Source organism: Schistocerca gregaria, unplaced genomic scaffold (assembly GCF_023897955.1).
Source record: "Schistocerca gregaria isolate iqSchGreg1 unplaced genomic scaffold, iqSchGreg1.2 ptg000301l, whole genome shotgun sequence".
Classification (NCBI taxonomy): domain Eukaryota; kingdom Metazoa; phylum Arthropoda; class Insecta; order Orthoptera; family Acrididae; genus Schistocerca; species Schistocerca gregaria.
Window position 1 is genome coordinate 490,627 of NW_026061785.1, and position 7,172 is coordinate 497,798.

Consider the following 7,172-nt stretch of genomic DNA (forward strand, 5'->3'; position numbering starts at 1 on the left):
GATCTTCTCTCTGAAACGGTTGTACTTATCGTCTGCAAAGCTATGTCGCGTGTTGCCGTAGGCGGAAACAGGAAAAGCACCATAATAGAACACAGATGAAGCTTCTAAGTTGATGTAATAGCCAGTAAGAAGTAGTCCAATTCAAATTTTATGTATCGGTTATTGACTTTTTAGCTGGCTTTGGTGCCTTGGACATGAGCTAGGACCTTAAGATTCTGCATGAAAGGAGGACTAGCAGCCGAGTTGCACGGGAGAATGTGAAAAGTGTTCATATGTAGTAAAAACCAGAGAAATCCGTCCGTTTTCGTCATTTGTTATCGAATCGACTTAAAGCCAGATCGTCACATTGGCCGATCTTCTCTCTGAAATGGTTGTACTTATCGTCTGCAAAGCTATGTCGCGTGTTGCCGTAGGCGGAAACAGGAAAAGCACCATAATAGAACACAGATGAAGCTTCTAAGTTGATGTAATAGCCAGTAAGAAGTAGTCCAATTCAAGTTTTAGGTATCGATTATTGACTTTGTAGCTGGTTTTGGTGCCTTGGACATGAGCTAGGACCTTAAGATTCTGCATGAAAGGAGGACTAGCAGCCGAGTTGCACGGGAGAATGTGAAAAGTGTTCATATGCAGTAAAAACCTGAGAAATCCGTCCGTTTTCGTCATTTGTTATCGCATCGACTTAAAGCCATATCGACACATTGGCCGCTCTTCTCTCTGAAACGGTTGTACTTATCGTCTGCAAAGCTCTGTCGCGTGCTGCGGTATGCTGAGACACTACAAGCACCATAGTAGAACACAGATGAAGCTTCTAAGTTGATGTAATAGCCAGTAAGAGGTAGTACAATTCAAGTTATAGGTATTGAATATTGACCTTTTAGCTGGCTTTGGTGCCTTGGACATGAGCTAGGACCTTAAGATTCTGCATGAAAGGAGGACTAGCAGCCGAGTTGCAGGGGAGAATGTGAAAAGTGTTCATATGTAGTAAAAACCTGAGACATCCGTCCGTTTTCGTCATTTGTTATTGAATCGATGTAAAGCCAGATCGCCACATTGGCCGCTCTTCTCTCTGAAACGGTTGTACTTATCGTCTGCAAAGTTATGTCGCGTACTGCGGTATTCGGAGATACTAAAAGCACCGCAGTAGAACACAGATGTAGCTTCTAAGTTGATGTAATATCCAGTAAGAAGTAGTACAATTCAAGTTTTAGGTATCGATTATTGACTTTTTAGCTGGCTTTGGTGCCTTGGACATGAGCTGTTACCTTAAGATTCTGCATGAAAGGAGGACTAGCAGCCGAGTTGCACAGGAGAATGTGAAAAGTGTTCATATGTAGTAAAAACCTGAGAAATCCGTCCGTTTTCGTCATTTGTTATCGAATCGACTTAAAGCCAGATCGTCACATTGGCCGCTCTTCTCTCTGAAACGGTTGTACTTATCGTCTGCAAAACTATGTCGCGTGCTGCGGTATGCGGAGAAACTAAAAGCACCGTAGTAGAACACAGATGAAGCTTCTAAGTTGATGTAATAGCCAGTAAGAAGCAGTACAATTCAAGTTTTAGGTATTGATTATTGACTTTTTAGCTGGCTTTGGTGCCTTGGACATGAGCTAGGACCTTAAGATTCTGCATCAAAGGAGGACTAGCAGCCGAGTTGCACGGGAGAATGTGAAAAGTGTTCATATGTAGTAAAAACCTGAGAAATCCGTCCGTTTTCGTCATTTGTTATCGATCGACTTAAAGCCAGATCGTCACATTGGCCGCTCTTCTCTCTGAAACGGTTGTACTTATCGTCTGCAAAGCTATGTCGCGTACTGCGGTATTCGGAGACACTAAAAGCACCATAGTAGAACACAGATGAAGCTTCTAGAATGATGTAATAGCCAGTAAGAAGTAGTACAATTCAAGTTTTAGGTTTCGGTTATTGACTTTTTAGCTGGCTTTGGTGCCTTGGACATGAGCTAGGACCTTAAGATTCTGCATGAAAGGAGGACTAGCAGCCGAGTTGCACGGGAGAATGTGAAAAGTGTTCATATGTAGTAAAAACCTGAGAAATCCGTCCGTTTTCGTCATTTGTTATCGAATCGACTTAAAAGCCAGATCGTGACATTGGCCGATCTTCTGTCTGAAACGGTTGTACTTATCGTCTGCAAAGCTATGTCGCGTGTTGCCGTAGGCGGAAACAGGAAAAGCACCATAATAGAACACAGATGAAGCTTCTAAGTTGATGTAATAGCCAGTAAGAAGTAGTCATATTCAAGTTTTATGTATCGGTTATTGACTTTTTAGCTGTCTTTGGTGCCTTGGACATGAGCTAGGACCTTAAGATTCTGCATGAAAGGAGGACTAGCAGCCGAGTTGCACGGGAGAATGTGAAAAGTGTTCATATGTAGTAAAAACCAGAGAAATCCGTCCGTTTTCGTCATTTGTTATCGAATCGACTTAAAGCCAGATCGTCACATTGGTCGATCTTCTCTCTGAAATGGTTGTACTTATCGTCTGCAAAGCTATGTCGCGTGTTGCCGTAGGCGGAAACAGGAAAAGCACCATAATAGAACACAGATGAAGCTTCTAAGTTGATGTAATAGCCAGTAAGAAGTAGTCCAATTCAAGTTTTAGGTATCGATTATTGACTTTTTAGCTGGCTTTGGTGCCTTGGACATGAGCTAGGACCTTAAGATTCTGCATGAAAGGAGGACTAGCAGCCGAGTTGCACGGGAGAATGTGAAAAGTGTTCATATGTAGTAAAAACCTGAGAAATCCGTCCGTTTTCGTCATTTGTTATCGAATCGACTTAAAACCAGATCGTCAAATTGGCCGCTCTTCTCTCTGAAACGGTTGTACTTATCGTCTGCAAAGTTATGTCGCGTACTGCGGTATTCGGAGATACTAAAAGCACCGCAGTACAACACAGATGTAGCTTCTAAGTTGATGTAATATCCAGTAAGAAGTAGTACAATTCAAGTTTTAGGTATCGATTATTGACTTTTTAGCTGGCTTTGGTGCCTTGGACATGAGCTGTTACCTTAAGATTCTGCATGAAAGGAGGACTAGCAGCCGAGTTGCACGGGAGAATGTGAAAAGTGTTCATATGTAGTAAAAACCTGAGAAATCCGTCCGTTTTCGTTATTTGTTATCGAATCGACTTAAAGCCAGATCGTCACATTGGCCGCTCTTCTCTCTGAAACGGTTGTACTTATCGTCTGCAAAACTATGTCGCGTGCTGCGGTATGCGGAGAAACTAAAAGCACCGTAGTAGAACACAGATGAAGCTTCTAAGTTGATGTAATAGCCAGTAAGAAGCAGTACAATTCAAGTTTTAGGTATTGATTATTGACTTTTTAGCTGGCTTTGGTGCCTTGGACATGAGCTAGGACCTTAAGATTCTGCATGAAAGGAGGACTAGCAGCCGAGTTGCACGGGAGAATGTGAAAAGTGTTCATATGTAGTAAAAACCTGAGAAATCCGTCCGTTTTCGTCATTTGTTATCGATCGACTTAAAGCCAGATCGTCACATTGGCCGCTCTTCTCTCTGAAACGGTTGTACTTATCGTCTGCAAAGCTATGTCGCGTACTGCGGTATTCGGAGACACTAAAAGCACCATAGTAGAACACAGATGAAGCTTCTAGAATGATGTAATAGCCAGTAAGAAGTAGTACAATTCAAGTTTTAGGTTTCGGTTATTGACTTTTTAGCTGGCTTTGGTGCCTTGGACATGAGCTAGGACCTTAAGATTCTGCATGAAAGGAGGACTAGCAGCCGAGTTGCACGGGAGAATGTGAAAAGTGTTCATATGTAGTAAAAACCTGAGAAATCCGTCCGTTTTCGTCATTTGTTATCGAATCGACTTAAAAGCCAGATCGTGACATTGGCCGATCTTCTGTCTGAAACGGTTGTACTTATCGTCTGCAAAGCTATGTCGCGTGTTGCCGTAGGCGGAAACAGGAAAAGCACCATAATAGAACACAGATGAAGCTTCTAAGTTGATGTAATAGCCAGTAAGAAGTAGTCATATTCAAGTTTTATGTATCGGTTATTGACTTTTTAGCTGTCTTTGGTGCCTTGGACATGAGCTAGGACCTTAAGATTCTGCATGAAAGGAGGACTAGCAGCCGAGTTGCACGGGAGAATGTGAAAAGTGTTCATATGTAGTAAAAACCAGAGAAATCCGTCCGTTTTCGTCATTTGTTATCGAATCGACTTAAAGCCAGATCGTCACATTGGTCGATCTTCTCTCTGAAATGGTTGTACTTATCGTCTGCAAAGCTATGTCGCGTGTTGCCGTAGGCGGAAACAGGAAAAGCACCATAATAGAACACAGATGAAGCTTCTAAGTTGATGTAATAGCCAGTAAGAAGTAGTCCAATTCAAGTTTTAGGTATCGATTATTGACTTTTTAGCTGGCTTTGGTGCCTTGGACATGAGCTAGGACCTTAAGATTCTGCATGAAAGGAGGACTAGCAGCCGAGTTGCACGGGAGAATGTGAAAAGTGTTCATATGTAGTAAAAACCTGAGAAATCCGTCCGTTTTCGTCATTTGTTATCGAATCGACTTAAAACCAGATCGTCAAATTGGCCGCTCTTCTCTCTGAAACGGTTGTACTTATCGTCTGCAAAGCTATGTCGCGTGCTGCGGTATGCGGAGACACTAAAAGCACCATAGTAGAACACAGATCAAGCTTCTAAGTTGATGTAATAGCCAGTAAGAAGTAGTACAATTCAAGGTTTAGGTATTGAATATTGAATTTTTAGCTGGCTTTGGTGCCTTGGACATGAGCTAGGACCTTAATATTCTGCATGAAAGGAGGACTAGCAGCCGAGTTGCATGAGAGAATGTGAAAAGTGTTCAAATGTCGTAAAAACTTGAGAAATACGTCTGTTTTCGTCATTTGTTATCGAATCGACTTAAAGCCAGATCGTCACATTGGCCGCTCTTCTCTCTGAAACGGTTGTACTTATCGTCTGCAAAGCTATGTCGCGAGCTGTGGTATGCGGAGACACTAAAATCACCATAGTAGGAACAGATGAAGCATCTAAGTTGATGTAATAGCCAGTAAGAAGTAATCCAATTCAAGTTTTGGGTATCGATTATTGACTTTTTAGCTGGCTTTGGTGCCTTGGACATTGGCTAAGAGCTTAAGATTCTGCATGAAAGGAGGACTAGCAGCCGAGATGCACGGGAGAATGTGAAAAGCGTTCATATGTAATAAAAACCTGAGAAATCCGTCCGTTTTCGTCATTTGTTATCGAATCGACTTAAGGCCAGATCGTCACATTGGCCGCTCTTCTCTCTGAAACGGTTGTACTTATCGTCTGCAAAACTATGTCGCGTGCTGTGGCATGCGGAGAAACTAAAAGCACCGTAGTAGAACACAGATGACGCTTCTAAGTTTATGTAATAGCCAGTAAGAAGCAGTACAATTCAAGTTTTAGGTATTGATTATTGACTTTTTAGCTGGCTTTGGTGCCTTGGACATGAGCTAGGACCTTAAGATTCTGCATGAAAGGAGGACTAGCAGCCGAGTTGCACGGGAGAATGTGAAAAGTGTTCATATGTAGTAAAAACCTGAGAAATCCGTCCGTTTTCGACATTTGTTATCGAATCGACTTAAAGCCAGATCGTCACATTGGCCGCTCTTCTCTCTGAAACGGTTGTACTTATCGTCTGCAAAGCTATGTCGCGTACTGCGGTATTCGGAGACACTAAAAGCGCCATAGTAGAACACAGATGAAGCTTCTAAAATGATGTAATAGCCAGTAAGAAGTAGTACAATTCAAGTTTTAGGTATCGGTTATTGACTTTTTAGCTGGCTTTGGTGCCTTGGACATGAGCTAGGACCTTAAGATTCTGCATGAAAGGAGGACTAGCAGCCGAGTTGCACGGGAGAATGTGAAAAGTGTTCATATGTAGTAAAAACCTGAGAAATCCGTCCGTTTTCGTCATTTGTTATCGAATCGACTTAATAGCCAGATCGTCACATTGGCCGATCTTCTCTCTGAAACGGTTGTACTTATCGTCTGCAAAGCTATGTCGCGTGTTGCCGTAGGCGGAAACAGGAAAAGCACCATAATAGAACACAGATGAAGCTTCTAAGTTGATGTAATAGCCAGTAAGAAGTAGTCCAATTCAAGTTTTATGTATCGGTTATTGACTTTTTAGCTGGCTTTGGTGCCTTGGACATGAGCTAGGACCTTAAGATTCTGCATGAAAGGAGGACTAGCAGCCGAGTTGCACGGGAGAATGTGAAAAGTGTTCATATGTAGTAAAAACCAGAGAAATCCGTCCGTTTTCGTCATTTGTTATCGAATCGACTTAAAGCCAGATCGTCACATTGGCCGATCTTCTCTCTGAAATGGTTGTACTTATCGTCTGCAAAGCTATGTCGCGTGTTGCCGTAGGCGGAAACAGGAAAAGCACCATAATAGAACACAGATGAAGCTTCTAAGTTGATGTAATAGCCAGTAAGAAGTAGTCCAATTCAAGTTTTAGGTATCGATTATTGACTTTGTAGCTGGTTTTGGTGCCTTGGACATGAGCTAGGACCTTAAGATTCTGCATGAAAGGAGGACTAGCAGCCGAGTTGCACGGGAGAATGTGAAAAGTGTTCATATGCAGTAAAAACCTGAGAAATCCGTCCGTTTTCGTCATTTGTTATCGCATCGACTTAAAGCCATATCGACACATTGGCCGCTCTTCTCTCTGAAACGGTTGTACTTATCGTCTGCAAAGCTCTGTCGCGTGCTGCGGTATGCTGAGACACTACAAGCACCATAGTAGAACACAGATGAAGCTTCAAAGTTGATGTAATAGCCAGTAAGAGGTAGTACAATTCAAGTTATAGGTATTGAATATTGACCTTTTAGCTGGCTTTGGTGCCTTGGACATGAGCTGTTACCTTAAGATTCTGCATGAAAGGAGGACTAGCAGCCGAGTTGCACGGGAGAATGTGAAAAGTGTTCATATGTAGTAAAAACCTGAGAAATCCGTCCGTTTTCGTCATTTGTTATTGAATCGATGTAAAGCCAGATCGTCACATTGGCCGCTCTTTTCTCTGAAACGGTTGTACTTATCGTCTGCAAAGTTATGTCGCGTACTGCGGTATTCGGAGATACTAAAAGCACCACAGTAGAACACAGATGTAGCTTCTAAGTTGATGTAATATCCAGTAAGAAG